The following is a 19,752-nucleotide window of genomic DNA, read 5'->3' as shown; positions in this document are numbered from 1 at the left end:
TCTCATGGCATCTAGTTGTCATTTCCCATTCATGATATGGTGACAATCAACCCTGCACTATGTAATGTTCAATTCCAAAATTACAGATTTTTTTTTCTTCCTATATCCAGATTCAAGTCACAATTTACTGTTTGAATTCACAACCAACTCATGCCCTGACTTCAAGGATAGAAATCAGTGGTGGATGCTGTAAGGCAGACCTGAAGGACCCCAACCAACAGCCAGTGGGTGGATGCTAAAGGCACCTGTTCTGTACACTCAGAAAAATGAGAAATTATACCCCATCTGATTCAAATGTATGATATGTCAAGATCATTGTACTGTCATGTGTAACTAATTAAAACAGATAAAAAATATAATTTTTTTAAAAAAATAAAGGCACCTTTTCTTGTTGCCTGCTATGATCCTTTGGGCTTCACACATGGGAGTGTAAAGCAAGGAAGTTCACCAGACATTTGAGGTTACAAATCTTAGGAAGCATCTTCATCCCAAAACTGGCCTGAGTTCTCTCTCAAATTTGAATTCATCAAAAGTTAGATTCTCCTGGCTAGATTTAGCACTATTAGCTAATTATCAATCAGAAACCATGATAGGAAGCAATTGCAACCCAGGACTCTACAAAGCAGCAATTTACAGTTAAGAAGTAGAAGACACACACATTCTAATCACTCTTCACTTACTTCATTTATTTGTAAATATTAATTTTATTCTGTATTCACATCCCAAACTAAAAAGGGAAGGGAAATCATAGTAGGCAATATCAAACCATTGGTAAGGGCTTGATCTGAAGTAAGACCATCTGGGTTTAAATTCCACTTTAAAGAATGGGATAAAGGTAAGTTTAAAAATTCAGGTGTATGTGAGGTCATGCAATGCTATTGTAAGGGCTAAAATGATACATGTACAATGCTCAACACAATTTCTAGTGCAGAGGATGCACTCTGAAAAGGCTAATCTCTAATAATATTGTTCAGTTTCTTGAGACAACCTTATGTCTATATTCTCTACTATTAATACAAAATGGGTATCAGCAGCAAGTACCATGGAGGTGGAAACCTCCACATATGCGCTTTCTTATCCCTGCAATGATAAGAGAAAACAAGATATAAGTGTATGTGGTAATTTCCAGACACTTAAGCTTTCTTTAGTGATTTTAGAAATATGGGGTCCCTAGGGAACAAATAGTAAAAGAAATTAGTATATTTGGCAAAGATGTTGCTTAGTGAATTACAGCTCTGACCTTCCTTGGGCAAGCTAGCCATAGGAAGAAAGGGCATACAGAATGCTTGCTTAGTGAAAGGATGCCACGCTTAGCAACTCCTAGACACTAATAATGAAATTCTTAAGAGCTACCAGATCCTTGTCTCTCCCTCTAACACACACTGGGATTTGACTTCCAGCTCCATTTGCACCTCATTTAGAATGTAAAGGGAATAACACCCTAGGCACATATTCCTTCAAATTTCAAGCCATCCCTGAAGTCTAAATCGAAAGTAGATAGATGTTCATCTCCCTGGGACCTAAAATGAAATAGGTCCCCTATGAACTCTCCAGACTTTGGTGCACACGGCCAGACAAGACCTCAAGTGCTGACTCCAGGCCCGACTGTTCTTCATGCCTCAGTTCCCTTTGTTTAACCCTCAGTCTCTCAACTGGTGTGTTTGAAGTGGGGCATGGGGAAAATGGAGGAAATTTGATGGGGAAAAGGAGAGGGAGGTTTGGGGAAGGAGTTTGGGAGCAAGAAAGATGGTGGAATGTGATGGACATTATTACCCTAGGTACATGTATGACTACACATATGGCACAATGCTACATTGTGTACAAGCAGAGAAATGAAAAGTTGTGCTGCAATTGTATACAATGAATCCCAATTCATCCTACTGTCATATATACCTAATTAAAATAAATTAATGGGAAAAAAAAACTATGAGAGGGGAAATCCAGGCCTTGTTGTCAGCTATTGTTTATTTCAAATAGCCACCCTATATAGATAGCCTCTAAAGGGAAAAGTGGTTTTGATGGACAATGCTTTGGTACCTATTATTTAAGAAAAAGGTCAAATACTAAATAGTGCCTTACAGAAAAGGAGACAGGAGACTTGCAATCAACAAATGACTTTTAATAATGCTGCAATGTGTCTTCTCTGCTAAAGTCATTTGGAGGATAAAAGAAGTAAGACCTTGAAACCAGTTTGGGTACTACAAGTCACAGAACTGAAATGATCTAAACAAATGATGTGGCTTTAAAAAACTTCACAGGATCCAGAAGGACAATGCCTTAAAGGTTAACAAGGTACTTTGCTAATGCCAGAATACCTTGTCATAAAACCTCAACTCTTCCAAAGATGTAAGGAATAGAATTCTCACCTCATCTGTTACTTGTCCTGGAGAACATCAAGATTCTCAGACTTTCTGTCAGTGAGGTAAAATATGGAACTTTAGGTTTCATGTGAGGTTTAAAAACTTTACAAAAGCATTATTCACTTCCTATTTTGGCTCTCTTTTCTAAAGAATAATAGTTGAACTCTTTTGTTTAGTTTTTACTTTTCCTTTATTGTATGTTACCTTCTCTTGTCTACTAATAATAACAATGTCCATCCATTTGTATAGAATGGATTCATTTTTAGAATAAAGTTAACAAGGAACTATTAAAACCTAGCATAGAATCAGATTTGGAGTCAATTATATGTGTCAGAGTTCTGGAATTTCTAACTTGATGCAGGAGAATTAGCTCTTAAATGTTCTCTATTTATACTAAACAACTAAAAGCATGATTTCTACTCAAGTTTTAAGAGCTACAGAGATTCAGTAAGGATCAAAAGCACCAGAGGAAAAAATAAGATAACTCTATACTAAATATATTTACTGACTATAAAATTCCCATATACCTGGTTACTTCCAATTCAACTCTTCTCAGGGATTTTTTTGGCCAGGTTATAAGGAAAAGCAAGATACAGAAATTTTCTACTAGCATTTTGGAAGTACACTAAAAGAAATTATAGTAACGTTGGAGTAAGAAGATGAACATTTTGATAAACAAAATTTGTTAATTCTAGAGGGAGAATTTACCTTTTGAAAACATTTACAATTAATCCAGTCTAAATCCATGCCACTGTTATGATTTCAACATGTCTTGGTCCAGAACACCAGTTTAATTATTTCACAGATCAAAGAGGAAAGGCTCTCAGCTAGAGACTCATCAACTGCAAGAACAGCTCTTTCCACAACACTTGCCAAGTCCTTGTATATAATTCGATGTTCCTATGGGTTGAATTGTGTCCTCCAGAAATCCACACATAGGAATCCAACCTCAAGTACCTCAGCATGTGACCTTATTTGGAAACAGAATTGTCGCAATTATGAGTAGTTAAGACGAAGTTAGGATGGAGTTGGGTGGGCCCCTCTTCCAGTATGACTGGTGCCTTATTAAAAAGGAGAAATATGAACATAGAGGCATGCACAAAAGGGGATGTCATGTGAGAATTTTGGTTCTGCTGCGACAAATCAAGGAACTCCCAGAAGCAAAGTGAGAGACCTAGAACAGAACCTTCCATAGAGCCTTCAGAAACATGGCCTCCAACACCTTGATTTCATACTTAAGGCCTCCAGAACGGAGAGACAAAAACTTTCTGTTGTCCTAAACTACTCGGTTTGTGGGACTTTGTTTTGATGGGCCCTCATAAAATATAAATTATCAAAGTTTTTTTTTCATATTACTCTTTCTAATTTTTGCTGCCCTGTCATATGACACAAAGATATCAAACCAAAGAATCGTGAAACAGAGCTATTACCATGCGCACTTCTCATTCACTCCACCCCCACTACCCTCCCATTCTAGACCCATACCACCATGGAGGTGATTTCCACAAGAGACCTAACTTTTGCCTGGCTTAGGCTACGAAAGCATGACTGGCCTTTTATGTGGACCCCACTGCTAGCCAGTTATAATAAGCCCACCCTCCCTTGTGGCTTTACTTGTATGACTTGGTTGAGAAGTTATGTGTCATTTTAGACAGAAATGTGCCCCTTCTCCTAGCAATTGCCCCCACCTTTGATCAGAAGGGCTGAAATTCTCTCAACAAAGGCAAGAACCTTTCCTTTAAGCTATTGACCTGTGAAATAAACTTCTCCCTGCCAAAACCCACACACACTACTGCAAACTTTCCAGTAGCACTGGAGTGTGCTTCATGGTCCAGCAAGATGCTGAGAAAGTGATATGAGAGCAGGCTAGCACAACCATTTGAAGAATAGTGTATCTGAAAGACTAATATACTGTATTTGAGTAAGTAAAACAGAGGAGGACAGAAAATAAAAAAGAATTTTTTTATGTTATATACTCACCAGGCACTCTGTTGCTTATTGATTTAAAAAAAAAAAAACCTACTACTAGACAATTACTTTGTGTGCCATCTAGTTTTAAGTTCACTGAAATTTGACCAGTACTGGAATATACAAGTTGGCCCAACTTTTCTAAAAAACACTCTAGTTCAAACACAATGTAAATTCAAAGCAAATTTCAGAATTTTTACATTCTTATAAGAGCACATGAAGGGAATATGTGTGGCCAAGACCTCCAAGCAGGATTCAGGTATAGGAAGAAATGGTACTGAAGATTAATCCTCCTCCAAGTTAAGTATCATCTAGATATGAGCAACCTGATGATGAGGTCACACTTGAAGTAGGCATCAGTTCTAGGTACATCTTTGAAAATGCCTATAAACCCAAGCTTAGGATTTGGTCAGAATGAAATAAAGCACAGGAGACTCATGACAATACACAGGCTACTTGCCAGGACTACTTGTTGCCAACAAAAATTGTTTTCAATTCTGAGCATCTGGAATATGTGATATAGCTGAGTGATGCTCATTAAGTAGGGAGCATAAAAACACCATACAGAAATCAAGTCTACAGACATGTCAAAACACCCATTTTGGATAATACTTTTATGATAATATATGCTTTTACTTTCCATTCTCTCTTTATCTAATGAGAGATTGGCAGAATGGATAAAAGAAAGAAATGCAAGAAGAAGAAAAAAAAAGAAAGCTGGATGATCTGACTCTGAACAATTGAATATGTAGAAAATGCATGCATTTCAGAAAGATTTTACTGTGGGACATTCCTAAAGAGAGAGACTTAGTTTGTCTTTAGCATTTATCAGCTTAGTGTTTAAATTGCTCCCCGAGTACAAACATCAATAGAAATGAAAACCTGGAAAGAATCTAAAGTGAATGCTAAGGTTTCATTACTTTTTTGGAACAGTAAGATCTTCTAAGATTAGAGTAAAATATAAAGTATTTCCCCTCTTCATCCCATTTTAAAAAATAATGATGAATGCCTATTAAAACAATTCCTGCCCTTCTGCATCTGAAAAATTACTTCAAAACTGCAAGATCAACAGCTCAGTGCTGCTGGGAACTGTGGCACACACCTGTAATCCCAGTGGCTTGGGAGGCTGAGACAGGAGGATCACAAGTTCAAAGCCAGCCTCAGCAAAAGTGAAGTGCTAAGCAACTCAGTGAGACCCTGTCTCTAAATAAAATACAAAATGGAGTTGGGAATGTGGCTCAGTGATGGAGTACCCCTGAGTTCAATCCCCAGTAGCCCTCTAAACAAAATCTTAGTGTCATGATTCTGAGCATCGTGGAATACCAATCTAATTATTTTTCCTGAAAACTTTATGCAAAATTCAGCACTCTTAATCTGAAATTCTTCCTCCAACAGATTTTTTTCAGCAAACTTGTTTTGTTGTTTTAGAAAAACAGTATTAAAGAAAAATTGGGAAGATCATATAGAGTTTCTATATAACACACACCTAGATTCCCCTATTATTAACATCTTACATGTGTATGGTACATCATTTACAAATAGTGTACCAATATTGACATTATTGACTAAAATCCATACTTTTTCAGATTTCCCTAGTTTTTACCCATATCCTTTTTCTGTTTCAGGGACTCATCCAAAACACCGTATTGCATTTAAGCATTATGTCTCCCTAGACTCCTCTTGGCTATGACAGTTTCTCAGACTTATCTTGTTTTTGATAACATTTATAGTTTTGAGAAGTACTGGTCATACAGTAGTATGTAGAATATATCTCAATTGGGATTTGACTTCTGTTTTTTTGATTATCAGACTGGAACTATGGGAAGAAGATCACAGAGATGAAGTACTATTTTATCACGCTTATTAAAGGTGTATGTTATCAACATGATAGTATATTAATATCACTGTTGATGTTAATCTTCATCTCCTGGTTGAGATTGTGCTTGCAGGTGTCTCCACCACAAGATCATCCCACCTGCCTCCTACGTGTGTTCTTTGGAAGGCATTCTCTACAGTCCACACTTAAGTGTTGGGAAGCTAGGCTCTGCCACTTTGAGAACAGAGTGTTTACATAAATAATTTGGAATATTTCTGCAAAAGAGATTTTCTCTTCTCTTTTATTTATTTATTCAATCATTTATTTTTATCAGTATTAATTCATAGAGATTTATTTTATAGTTTGGGTTATAATCCAATATCATTTTATTTTGGTTGCTTAAATTGTTCCAGTTTTCACCACTCTTTCAGTTAGCTCCATTGACCCTTAGAAATACTTTCTGAGCACTTGCTTATTTTCCAGAACAAGCTGCTCCTATTATGTAGATTTCTTGCTCCAGTCCTAGAATAAGACACTTCTCCAAGAGGTCTTCATTCCCTTAATTGGATAATGGCTTGAGAAACCAGGTCCTGGATGCTCAGTGTGTATGTCCCTAGAGTGTCCTAACATGTAGGCCTTCAGCCAACAGAGAAGAGAGATACTTGTGTGAATGCTCTGCAAACACACATATCTACAAATATTGCCATCTGTATCTCATTAAGATATACCTGAGTTCATAATTTTTGTTTCCAATTCTAATCTATTATAGGTTATTCTGGCTTCTTCCTTTTGCTTATCTGCAACCTCATTCCAACAGTAAGAAACTTGGCTTCTACTCCTCATCCTCCACTTACTTAATTGTTCAATCAGTATACATGTATAATGAGTCTTAAAATTATACCTCCATGAGAAACTTCATCAACTACAGTGCAGTGCTTATATACAGTTTCTTTTTCCTTTTTGAGTCCAACAGACCTCATTCATTTCTGAAGTTACTTAGGTCAGTAACTTTCCTTAACACTGCCTTCAATGGTTGACACATTGGTAATATAGTTACATTTCATCCTGGAATCCCTTAACCCCCTAAGTGATATTTTTCTAGTTTGCATATGTAACATACATCCATAATTACAGAATTATGCAGAGTAACTTCATCATCCTAAATTGTCCCCCGTTCTTCACTGGTTTTATGCTCCCTTTCTTCCTCTAAGTCCCATGCACTGAAGTTATACCTTTTCCAAAATGTTACAGAATTGGAATTATACAGTTTGTACCCTTTCAGTCTGACTGCTTTGGCCTAGAAATATGTGTTTAAGATTCATTCATGTCTTTTCATTGCTTGATGGTTTGTTTCTTCTTAATACCGAATAGCATTCCATTTTATAGATATACTGAAGTCATTTGTTTTAATCCATTCACCTAGAAGAATATCTGGGTTCTTCAAGTTTAGGGCAATTATGAATAAAAGTACTCTAAATTTGCATGTAGATTTTTGTATGTACGTAAGTTTTCAAATCACTCAGGTAAATACCTGGGAGCACAATTGTTGCATCATGTGATAAAACTGGGATTAGCTTAGTGAAAAACCATCATACTGCTTTCTAAATGGTTGAACTATTTTACTTTCCCATCAGTAATCAATGAAAGTTTCTTTTTCTATATTCTCTCTAGCAATTTATACTAGCTGTTTTTAAGATATTAGAATTTCATTTTTGTTTTAATCTTTAATTTCTTAACCACAAATGATGTTGAACATCTTTTTCATACATTTTTGTTCTTCCAACTCATATTTAAATACTTAGGTGATTTATTGATGATTAAAGCTGTATTTTAGCATTGTATCAACTTTCTATTTAAATATTAGATTTTCTTTCCAAGAAATATTCCTAAAGTTTGTGGGTTTGTATTACATAGACAGTATCCCACATATACTATCAATTTTAACATTATTGGCAGAAGAAATCTATCTAAAATGAGTATTATGAATATCTAACAAGTTATTTTATTGGCAATCTACATGTATTCTTAAGTGCTATTATAAACTTCCTCTTTTTACATTCCAGAAGGAAGACAGTGCCTAGTAGCATAAATTACCTAAAAATGAAGAAGGGAACTGGCATGTTTTGCCTTAGTCACAACACTGCCTTGCTTGTGTCCTTGAACAAGTCACTACAACATGAGGCCTCAGTTTCCTCACCTGTTACTTCAGATGAGGTTACTACAGATTCTGAAGCAGTATAAATATGAACTCATGATATTCTTTTACCTTCCTCTGCAGTCCTCTGCATTCCCAAACACTGACCAGGACTCAGTCACACTGCATATGCCTTTGGCTCCTTTCTGCCTACCACAGGCACACTGACTTTCCCTTGTAGAATTGTTAGGACACTTTCCTGACTACTCCTTAAGCATACATGAATTCTTTCTCTTTTATAACCTTAAAGATCAGTTCTCCTTGTTAATTAATTAACTATGTTTAATTTTTTTTCATATCAAATCTAACTAGGAAAAATTTGCTTTGTTTGAGAGTAAATTTTTATCAAAGTTGATGGGTTTATAAATCATCTAAAAAGCATCTTGGACTCCTTACTATATCCTAAATAAAATCCTTTCCACTCCTTTACCAGGATGACTTCATAACAAAATGAAGTTTCTGACTAGTTTCAGCTTTGGGACTACTTGTCTTTTCTAATGAACAGACCTTTGAAGCAAAGAAATTGAGCCTGAAAAACAACAAACCACCAAAGAGTCTTACTCAGGATATATTTGATATACTCCCTTTTCCTTGCTGCTAAATGTATCCTGTTGCCTTGAAAGCAATGAGTCCACCTACCCTATACAGTGAGCAATTTTCTCTCCAGGGACTACTTTACTCATTCAGGTTCACCATAGGTCAGGCTAAAAGCAGTCCTAGTATAATTCTTTTTTCTCACCACAGACATCCTTAACTGCTTCAGGATGTGTGACTAATTAGAGAAAATACACAGAACAAGCACGGTATGTGACACACAGCAGCCACCTACACAGGTTGCCATTGTGTTTACGTTGCTCAGATTGCTCTGTGAGTCACTAACTTTTATAAAAAGCCTTCAAAATCATTGTCGGGACAGGAATATATATGAGAGTGCTTCCAAAGTTAAAGTCAATCAAGTGAGGGGAGGTCAGAAAGCAGTATTACCACTTAAGCTGGAGAAATTTACAGACCTAGGAATTGTGTATTCAAAACCAGAAAAATAGAACTGTCCCTAAAAGGTAACTTTAATACTTTTGATTTTTCAATTTCACACAGAACCTGAATCTCAGGTCTTAATTCAGGGGCTGAAAGGTGTTCATGATCTCCCACCACATTTGAGTAGAAAGTGTGCCTTACACTAACTGGCCAGGGACTTATTCACAACCTGGTCGATATTGGAAATTCAAAAAAATATATATTTATTATTGAATTAGAAGAAAGAAAGGCAAACAGGCTTTGAATAAGGGTTGGGGAGGTGTCTCTTTTGAGTAAAATGTGTGACTGATACCATGGCATGCCCCAACATCTTAAAGCAGCCAGCTGTGGGGCAGCATGCTTGCCTGATCTGCCCACCCTGGGTGGACTTTAGCAACTGGAGTAGATCGAGAGATCATCAGATGTAATCATACCTGACAGGTTTTGAAGTTGAAACCATATGAAGTTGACAAATTTAGGACAAGGGATAGCTATATATGCAATAACTACAGAATTGGCCTAAACATGAGATCAATTATTAATGGTCTTTAAGAAGACTATGCATTCCCGTATCCACAAGGAATTGATTCTTTTGAACAAATAAAGCATCCTTGGGTGCTTTTGGGGTCTAAATGTCTAAATTTCTAAATTGTCCTAAGCCAGGCACAGTGACACATGCTTGTGATCCCAGCTATCCAGGAGACTGAGGCAGGAGGATTGTAAAGTTTGAGGCCAGCCTTGGCAACTTAGTAACACCTGTCTCAAAATAAAAAATAAAAAGGACTGAGGATGAAATCTGTGGTAAGGTACCCTTGGGTTCCATTCCCCATGCTAGTAAAAATAGACATAAAAAATGAATAAACTGTTCTACATGTTCTTCAGCTGCCCAGGTTATACTAGTACTCTAGTTCTAGTACTAGTGTGTCGGATTTGCTCTTTTTCTGGAAAAATTTAAAAAAATGCTAAATTTCGTTTAGGATTTGCCACATCTACACAACTGTTTTTGAATTAATTCATGTTACTTCCTTCTACCAGGGCCCTTTTGTTGCTATTTTCCAGGACATTCTCTATCTCTGAGTCTCCAACTGCTCAGTGTTAGACTTTAAAAGCTGTCTTATCAGGAAGGAGTTTGCTTTCCTTCAGTGTTTTCTACTGAATGTGCGTGGGCAGTGAGTGATTGTTTGGGAATCACTGCTCTAACTGTGTCCTTAAAATCTCTCTCTCCCTCCTCTCTGTCCCACTTGCTGACTACAGACTTGAGCTGCTGCAATGTAATATCTTGAATTGGATGAGTTGGAAATGCTTTGTCTACTGCACATGAGCATTGATAGTATGACTGTTCTTGTGAGAGATCATTAATAGTGCTACATGAGAAAACTCATAATTGCTCTACCTGCTATTGTTAGTGACTGATGCTCTACTATTATGTGCCCATTACTTGCACAAGGCATTTATATACTTTTGAGTACCTAATTTAGCTGCACTGGTTCATTTCTCACTTCTTATCTCTCAGATATATTTTGCATAAATGGGATTCTAAATAAAGATATTTATTATGTCTCTTGTGATAAACGTTAATGCTATATAGTTTATTCCATTCAGAAGGATCTACACTTAGCCTTAGGGTTCACACTTTATAATCTGTATAACCCTTCAGTATCTACTTCAGAATTAATTACTACTTTTAAGTGATTGAGTCCTGACTATGCTAAGTGCCTATCTTCATTATCCCCTTAAACCTTACGACACTCCTGTATGATAGATACTATTCTTAATCTAGTTGGACATTGGGTCAAAGCCTGAACTGATGACGTTAAGCAATTCAACCATTAAAGAATTTGAAAGCAGATCTGCTGATTCTAGAATCTGGTCTTTACCATTATAGTTAGTTATATCTTACACATCATGTTGCTGCTAACAGAACAAAACAGTTTTTTAGACAAAGGGAAACCCTAATGTTCTTTCTCCCTTGTCATGTAAAATGGAGAAAAACAAACGCAACCCTTGTTCTTTAACAGCAGTAGAGCTCTTAAGTTTTCTGGGGCAGGTATAAATGCAGCTGAGTAGCTAAGCTGAAAGTGCTGCATTCAGTCAAGGGGATGTAATTTTTTCAATAATACTGACTTGTACTCAGAAGACACTAAATTAAAACATTACTGAATTAAACCCACATATATTCACCAAACAGCTAGGGTAACAGAATTACCTCATTTTTGGAACTTATTATTATGGTTTACATCTTGTTTTTGAAATCCACCTATAAACAGCAATACCATGTAGCAGCTCTGGTTTCAAAGTATTCCCTGGTGTTTCTGTTACCTTGTGCAATGTACTTTCTTTTGAAATCTTTACATAGTCCATGATATACATAGGACAGATATTATTCACCCTAGTAATAAACATTAATGTCTTTAGTAGTAAACTTATTTAGTTATGTATGGTAGAAGTTTGATTCTATAGCAGGGAGGAGCAGTGAGTGATTCATACCTCATTTTTGTTCTGGAACAACTGACTTTGGTGAACTTTTTTTAAAAATGTGAAGATATAAAAAAAAAAAGACACCCTTATTTTCAGGATTAAAAAAAGTAACCCAAGTGCTGCTACTACTGATTTGTTGAGTCTTACTTAGTTATATAATTGGGAATGTTAGTGCTTTGCCCCTAAAGATTTAGAGAGTTCTCCTCCACCTCAGACTTGACTTAGACTGCCTTACGATCTGGAACATTTTGTTCTTGGAATGTTTGTGTCTTTTTCATCTAGATAGTGTTCACAGGATTCTGAGAGCTGAAACCAGGCTGTGACATCAGGGACTAGTCAGTCCCATCCTTCCTCCACCTCCCATTGTAGATGAGACAGTGACAAGGAATGGCCTGAGGCTTGTGCCCTGCTGTCTGTACTGAACTGTTGGTAACCCAAACATATGATATTCAAGATAGAACAATCAGGATTTTGAGAAATAGGGAGAATGACTGTGATGATCGCTTCCAGGCTACTTGTGGTCATGTTAAACAAAAGTAGGAACTGAGGGGAAGGTGGAATCTCATCTGAAGAAAGCAGGCGTAACCACTGTTAATCATTTTGGCATCAAACAAGTTTGGCTTCATTTCAAACAAGAACAACAGGAACAACAATCAATAGTTGGACCTAGACTGGAATTTGGAAGTACCTGGAGACTCCCATTGGTGGGGTTTGAGATGGTCCCTTTGATACCAGAAGCTATGGGCAGGTCAGAGACCCTGCAGGTCAGTTGAGTCTGTAGGTTCTAAAAGTAACCACCACCAAGAGTTGTGGATTAGAGCTTTGCATTAGACTTCTGTTCTATCTGGGTCTTTGGGAGGTCTGTCAAGGTCACTGATTGATCACCTGCACTAAGGGATGTTGAAAGGGCAGGGCCCTCCTTAATGCTGAAGGTGTCAGTGGTGATTGCTTCACCTCAGAAAGCCCTACCTGAGCATCCACAGGACCAAGGAGTAAAAAGGAGACTTACACACCGACACCTAAATATTTAAATGTTACAATCAAGCTAATTGTCTAGAATATGTGTCATACTCCTACTTTGACAAATCTCTCTATATAATGACCTAAAGGTAATTTAAAATTTTAAATTCTCTGTTTCTTCTCTGGCTCCTGCCCACAACCCACCCCTTTGTTCTCTCGTGCTCTCACTCTGTCCTATATAAGGAGGGAACTATTCATACATGAAGGGTGGATATCAAGGTCACTCTTGCAAGCTCCTCACACACTCTCACAGCAAACAACTACCCTTATGTGGGCCTTGAATCCATAGGGTTGCACACTGGTTTGCTCTAGCCTCAGGATGAAGGACCCAGAGAAGCCTGAAGTCCCTCTGGGCAGGAGATTCTGGAGTCCTGGACAATCAGAGCATGGGCTAGAATAGGCAGAGGAGACCCAGTGGATTCCCTACTCATGGAGTGTGGGTTTGGTGGTGGAAGGTCAGAACAGGCACCCTGGCCCATTTCTAAAAGCAGGAATGCCAGTACTGTTTTCCCAGATGGCCACCTCATAAGGGTAAGCAATAACAGAATCAATGTGAATGGGGAGGAGAGAGAGTGGGACAAAGAGAGAGAGATCAAAATAGAAGAAATTGAAAGAATTGTCAGAGATCACAAGATCCCTGAGGAAGTCATCCAGCTGGGATGACACTTTGAAAGAGCCTTATTTCAGTCAAAATATCACTAGAAAGTGCAACTGTAATAAAGGGCTAAGTCCTTTGAAATGTATTACATAGGAATGATTTACATCACATAATCCTTTCTTTATCCTACATTCCCCAGGTAAGATAAAACAGACTCCTGGGGGCTAAGGGACTCGTCCATAATCACACTGATATTGCACAGCAGAGTGAACAGGTTCAACGCTCTGCTCTGTCAAAGATACACTGAGAAAAGCAGCAGAGGACATTTAGAGGTCTATAAAGCAGAATTCTGTGTAGTGTCTTGATTACTCATGGACATAGAAAGAATTTTCATTTCATAGATTTTCCTCCATAAGACTTCCCACCTTCCTGATTTTTGCTGTTCAGTGAATTGGCTTCCTGTTTCCTAGAAGTAATTTTAATTTTTTCTTTCTATCCCTTAACTTTATTTTCTATATGGATATGTTTCTCCATGCCACATACAGTAGCTTTCTACTTTGAGTCAACATCATTATCCCTCTTCCCTTACATGGGATTTATTTATTGACCCCTTATTGAGAAGTTCTTTCTCGTTCTCATGACTTGGAAATATTTCTGGCCTTTTTAATGCTTCTTTTCTCAATACTGTATATCTAGCAGCATACCCCTTATCTTCTACTATGTATATTTTGATATTTTTACTAAAATTTTAAATGGTACCAAGAATATATGACCTATTGAGCAGCTAAACGGTAGTAGCTACCTTTATCCTCAGAAGACTCCCATGGGATGAAAATAACAAAAATCAGAACTAGCCTCTTGTGAGTATTTTCTGAGCCCCACACTGTTCTATGCTCTGTACATCTATCTGGTTATTTCTCATCGAAGCCTCATCAAGGAAGAACCACCACTCCCAGTCTGGAGGTGAGGAAGCTGGCAGAGAGCACTGGTATGTACTGCTGGAGGCCAGTAATGGGGAATTTATTAAGTGAGCTCATCTTGGTCACTTGTGCCCTCTTCATTATGCAATGGCTCCTCTCATGTTTTATAATACATCAATGTAGTGTGCATGCTGTTTTCAGGAAGAAATAAGTCATTATTTATAATTATCATTCTCTGACCTAGACAGTGTCATAGTTCTGAGAATGTTAGAGCTGAAAATGTCATTAGAAGGAACATCTAGTCAGATGTCCTTATTTTACAGTGAGGGAAACAGACACTTAGGGACATTAGGGACTGGCTGAAGTCAGATTGTACAGCATACATAACCCTAGACCCTTGTTCTCCAAACTCTTATTCTAGTTTTTTGTTGTTGTTATTTGTTTGTTTGCTTCCACCAACATTTTACAGACCTTTAAGAATCCAATTTGCCAATCCTGAAAATTTTTAATTTATATTGTTTTTGGTTTCATCATTTTTTAGCCCCACCCCCATTTCCACAATGACACCCAACTTTCTCTAAATGACAGTTTAAAGTTTTTGAATTATAAGTTCATAACTAAAAATTCAGAAACTGAAAAAATTCTATATACATACTATTACTTTTCAAGAGAAATGAAAAATAATTTTGTTATCATCTGAAGTCAGATAAAATCTAGAGTATTTTTAAATGAATAGTACTTGGGCTTTAAAAGAAAACCTTTACTCTATTACTATTACATTAATAGCCATGTAATTGCCCTATGAACAAATTACTGAGATGAAATACAGCACCCTGCATGATTTATAAAGCAAGAGATCAAGCACAGCAAAACTCATTTCAAAGATGTAATGTCCATTCCCCCTTTCCAAAAACAAAACCCTCAAATAGAATAGCTTATTAACCATAGATCAGAAGGGCAACACATATATCATTATTAGTTCATTGTTGATTTCTAGGCATGCTGCTATTACTGCCATATAATTATCAGACAATAATCACTATATCAAAGAAATTGAGCCAGGGAGGAAAGGATGCACATACCTCTTGCCATTCCCAGGGTGAACATGACATAAGGAATTCAATACAGGACTAAAAGGATTAAGTTAAGAAGAAAAACAGCTCATCAAAAAAGAAAAAAAAAAGTACATGCAAGGACCACACACGTTTTTAATGAAGTATCTAGTTTATTATTCCATATTGCTCAGGCATGATATGAGAATTCATTTATGCCAGGAACCAGAAAACTCAAAAGTTAAATCAATAGCCAGCTGCCATATTCAGCTTAACATGTGCCTAGTAACAGGAATAGTAGCACTGATTAAGAAGTTTCACGGCTGGGCATGGCAGCACACACCTGTAATGCTAGTGGCTCTGAAGGCTAAGGCAGGAGGATCTTGAGTTTAAAGCCAGTCTCAACAACTCAAAAAGGCCCTAAGCAACTTAGAAAGACCCCATCTCTAAATAAAATATAAAAAAGGGTTGAGGATTTGGCTCAGTGGATAAGCCCCCCTGGACTCAATTTAAAAAAAAAAAAGTTTCACTTTCTACCTGCCCTACCTAATCAGTTATTTCCATATCTATCAAACAACTTGCTTTTCATTATGTATTAACAGTCTCACATTCCAGTATAAAACTACACTCATTTAAAATTTTTGGTTTTATCAATAAAGAAATTCCAAAACAAATTTTGCCATGCATATACTATTCTTTTTTTCCTTTTGGAAACTATTATGATTTCTCTCTCATATGAAGTATCAAGACATTCTATTTCTGTGAATATATGGGTGCAAAACTGCATGGCTACCTCCTCTTTCTCTGTACTGTATCCTCAAACTCATTCCCTCTACTAATCCTCCCCATCATCTTTCCCTCTCAACTGCATTTGAACATGCCTAAATCCTTTCCATCTTCACATACACTTACACATCTCACTCGTATTTTTATTTAGTCAAACTTTGTAAACTTTCTAGCTTGAATTCCTTTTAGAAAATGTATCAAGATATTTCAAATATATTTATAGTTCTCTACCTACCCTAATCAGAACCCTACTCTGCCTAAACTACACTTGCTGATGTTGCCAATGGCCAGGTCCAGTCTGTATCTTATTTAACATCTCAGTGTTCAACATGGGGACTACTCCCTGCTTCTTGAAGTAGCCTCTCCTCAGCTGATGTGCCCCCTCTTCTCCTGAACTTTCTCTTTTTTCCCCACCCAGTCTCCTTTTGCATTTCTTCCTCCTCTATGTCACGTTTGAATGATAAGGGTTCCTCAGGGAACTGTGAGAAGTGCTCCTCTTTCCTCTTCCACAATGCTCACTTCCTCAATCACTCCTGTGGTCAGGGACCACTTTACATGGACAACTCCCAATATATGTGCCTAGTCCAAATCAAGATTCTGAAATCCAGGTCCATTATCCAGCTGAAAGCTTAATGTATTTATTTAGATATGACACAGATAGCCAAGACTCAACATATCTAAGTCTGAACTTAGTTTCCCATCTAAATCTTTTTGTGTTTCCAACTGAAAAATGCATCACATATTCCCTGTTGCTACCATAAACCAGGGCAAAGGATTGAACCAAAACACAGACAACCGCAAACAATCCTTTCAACATTTAGTTAGTGGGTATATTAGTTTCCTAAGGCCGCCATCACAAATTAACACAAACTTGGAGACTTAAAACAATATAATTTTTTTCTTTTATAGCTTTGGACACCAGAAGTCTGAAATCAAGATGTCAGCCAGGCATCTTCCTTGAAGGCTGTAGGGAAGAAACTTCCTGATGTCTCTCAGCACCAGAAGGCATCCCTGGGGTTCCTTGGCTTGTGCCTATAGCTCCAATCCCTGCATTGCCTTCCTCTGTGCCTCTGCATCTTCTGCTCTTCTTACAAAGACATTAGCCATTGGATTTCAAGCCTACTCTAAATCTTAGATGACTTCATCTAGAGGTTCTTGATCAATTACATCTGCAAAGATTCTGTTTCCAAATAAGGTTAAATTTTTAAGTTTTACATGGACATGAATATTTGGGGGATACTATTCAACTTACTATAGTGAGAGTGGAAAGGGACACATTTCATAACTAAAAATATATAGATAGAAACATATTCACTTATTAATTTAGTTTCACTGACCAAAGCAAAAAAAAAAAAAAAGTTCTGGGGGGTGGGGAGAAAATGACTAAACCCTTTCAATGTTTTCCATGGTGTTTGTTCTCCCCAGATTTGTTTGTACTGTTTTTGAGTCAAATCTAAAAATTTTTTTGTTTGGTATGTAAAAGGATTTTTAAATTCTGATTAAAAAAAAAAAAAAACAATGTATTTCCAGTAAATAATATTGGGCCTACTTGGTTTTAAGTTTTAAGAACTAATTTTTCTATTGACCACTTCAAAATTTATGTTCAGAGATAGCTCTACACTAGTGGGGAATTGTTTTTTAATTTCTATTCCTGGGCTGTTGTGCCTCAGCGGAAGTGGGCTGAACTTACAGTTCGCTAAGGTAGTTACCAGTGGGGTTGTGACAACTTTGGAAGATCAGCATCCTGTCAACTGTCCTGCTAGCCCTGCAAGGACCTTCTGTGTCTAAGGTCATCCTTGGCACCTCCTTCTCCCACTCACATCCACCCTGTCCACCCTCTGTTTCTCCCTTAAATCCATCCATTTCTTTCCACCTTCACTGCCACAACCCTAATCTAAGCCACTATCTTTGCTGCTTGGAGAATCTTAATAGCTTTCTGACTGACCTTTCCAGATAAATCTTTCAAAAAGCAACAGCATAAATTTTTCTAAGTGCAAGTTTGATCATTTTATTCAACTATTTCATCCAATTCTCTTATTTTGGACCTAACCTCTAGCAAGGCCCTCATGACATGCCACCTTCTGGATACCACAAAGCTCTCTCACTTCATTGCTCACCATGTTCTACTAAGTTGCTCATTCCTTGAGTATGTCAAGCTTTCTCTAACATACCCCAGGCCCTTTATTCATGCCATTCCCTTTGCCTGATATTTCAAAACACATTCTTAGGAACCAAGCAGACTTGCACTCAAGATTCTACATTCTCCTTTCTGAGCTCAGTGGTCTTTTACTTGTCAGTGAATTATATGAGCCTTAATTTTCACATTCACAAAATCTGAATGAAATTAATATTCCCAGGATTAACATAAAGATCAAATAATAAAATGAGTATTATTTTCAAGTGGCATACTACTATGTACATCCTAATTATAATAATTATTTTAAGAGTACTCTAGTTGAAGGCCTTGAACCTCAACTTAGGGTACAACATAAGAATAATGTTCTGCTTATTCTTGGAATATGTAAGTCCTTGGAGAAACTTTTTCCTCTTAAATTTATTGGACGCTATCTGTATGTTTATTATAATAGTTTGTCAAGCATGTGTTTTTCAGCTACTATTTACATCAAGTTCTAAATTACCAGAATCCAAATTAAAGTTGTATTGCATATAAAGAAAATGAAGTGTTTCCCCTATGCAATTTGATGTACAATAGGGTAACCCATTCATCTTGGTTTGCCCAGAATTTTCAGTTTTAACACTAAAAGTTCCATATCCTTAGGACCCCTTCAGTGAATCACTCCAGAGTACAACTAATGTGCCTTCATGTGCAATGGCTCAAGACCTCCATCTGCAAGCGAGGTTTCTAACCCTCATCCAATGTTCCCCTTTCTTCCTGTTTGTGTTTCCAGGGACCCCTAAAGCTTCTGGAAACACTAGAATCCTAGGAAGGGGAATATTGCCTTGCTTGGTGTTTGTCAAATCTCTGACATCAGAGGGTAATGCTAGTGGCTTAAGAATGTGAGCTTAGAGAGTTATAAGTAGATGATACAAGCTGAGACTGGCCTCCAGCTTCTGCAGCAAACACAAGGCCAAGACAGCATCCTATTCTGTAGAAGCAAATTTTCAAGGTGGGGAATGGGAAGCACTTCCCCATCCCCATTGGTATGTGGGGATATCCTGAGAGATTCCTCTGGCAGAGCAGGCCAGGCCTTGTGAGTTATAGCTCTTCCAAGTCTTGGCCACCTCCCAGGTATTAGGCAGGGCAAATTAAGTTTTATTGTACGTCCTGCTGGCCAGTGTTTTGCTGCTCACAAGCTCTGAGTTGTCTCTGAAGGCTGGGGTCCTAGGGAGCTCACCAGGGGAGACAGGGAAAGAGGATGTGCCACCAATGTCACAAAATCACCATCCCTATAGGTTGAAGCAGAACACAGTAGAGCCAAGTTCTACTGTTCAGGTAGCTGCTTCCAGGACCAGAGCAGATGCCTGCTGTGCAGATGCTAGAGAAAAGGCAGCCTTCCCCAAGGGCAGCACATCTGCTCCAGTCGT

General features: G+C 37.5%; 2 long non-coding RNA genes across 3 annotated transcripts in view; one reads left to right on the top strand and one right to left on the bottom strand.

The window, feature by feature from the left end:
* Nucleotides 1-377, top strand: part of LOC125618152 — a 41,758-nt gene extending 41,381 nt beyond the window's left edge. The window contains exon 3 of the long non-coding RNA XR_007349390.1: nucleotides 111-377. This is a non-coding gene — a long non-coding RNA (uncharacterized LOC125618152). The remainder of the gene's footprint in view (nucleotides 1-110) is intronic.
* LOC125618151 overlaps nucleotides 1-19,752 on the bottom strand; it is a 117,485-nt gene that overhangs the window by 76,583 nt on the left and 21,150 nt on the right. The gene's annotated exons all lie outside the window — the stretch shown is intronic.

This window comes from Marmota marmota, unplaced genomic scaffold (assembly GCF_001458135.2).
Source record: "Marmota marmota marmota unplaced genomic scaffold, marMar, whole genome shotgun sequence".
NCBI classification, from domain to species: Eukaryota; Metazoa; Chordata; class Mammalia; order Rodentia; family Sciuridae; genus Marmota; species Marmota marmota.
This window is presented reverse-complemented; position numbering and strand designations above follow the sequence as displayed.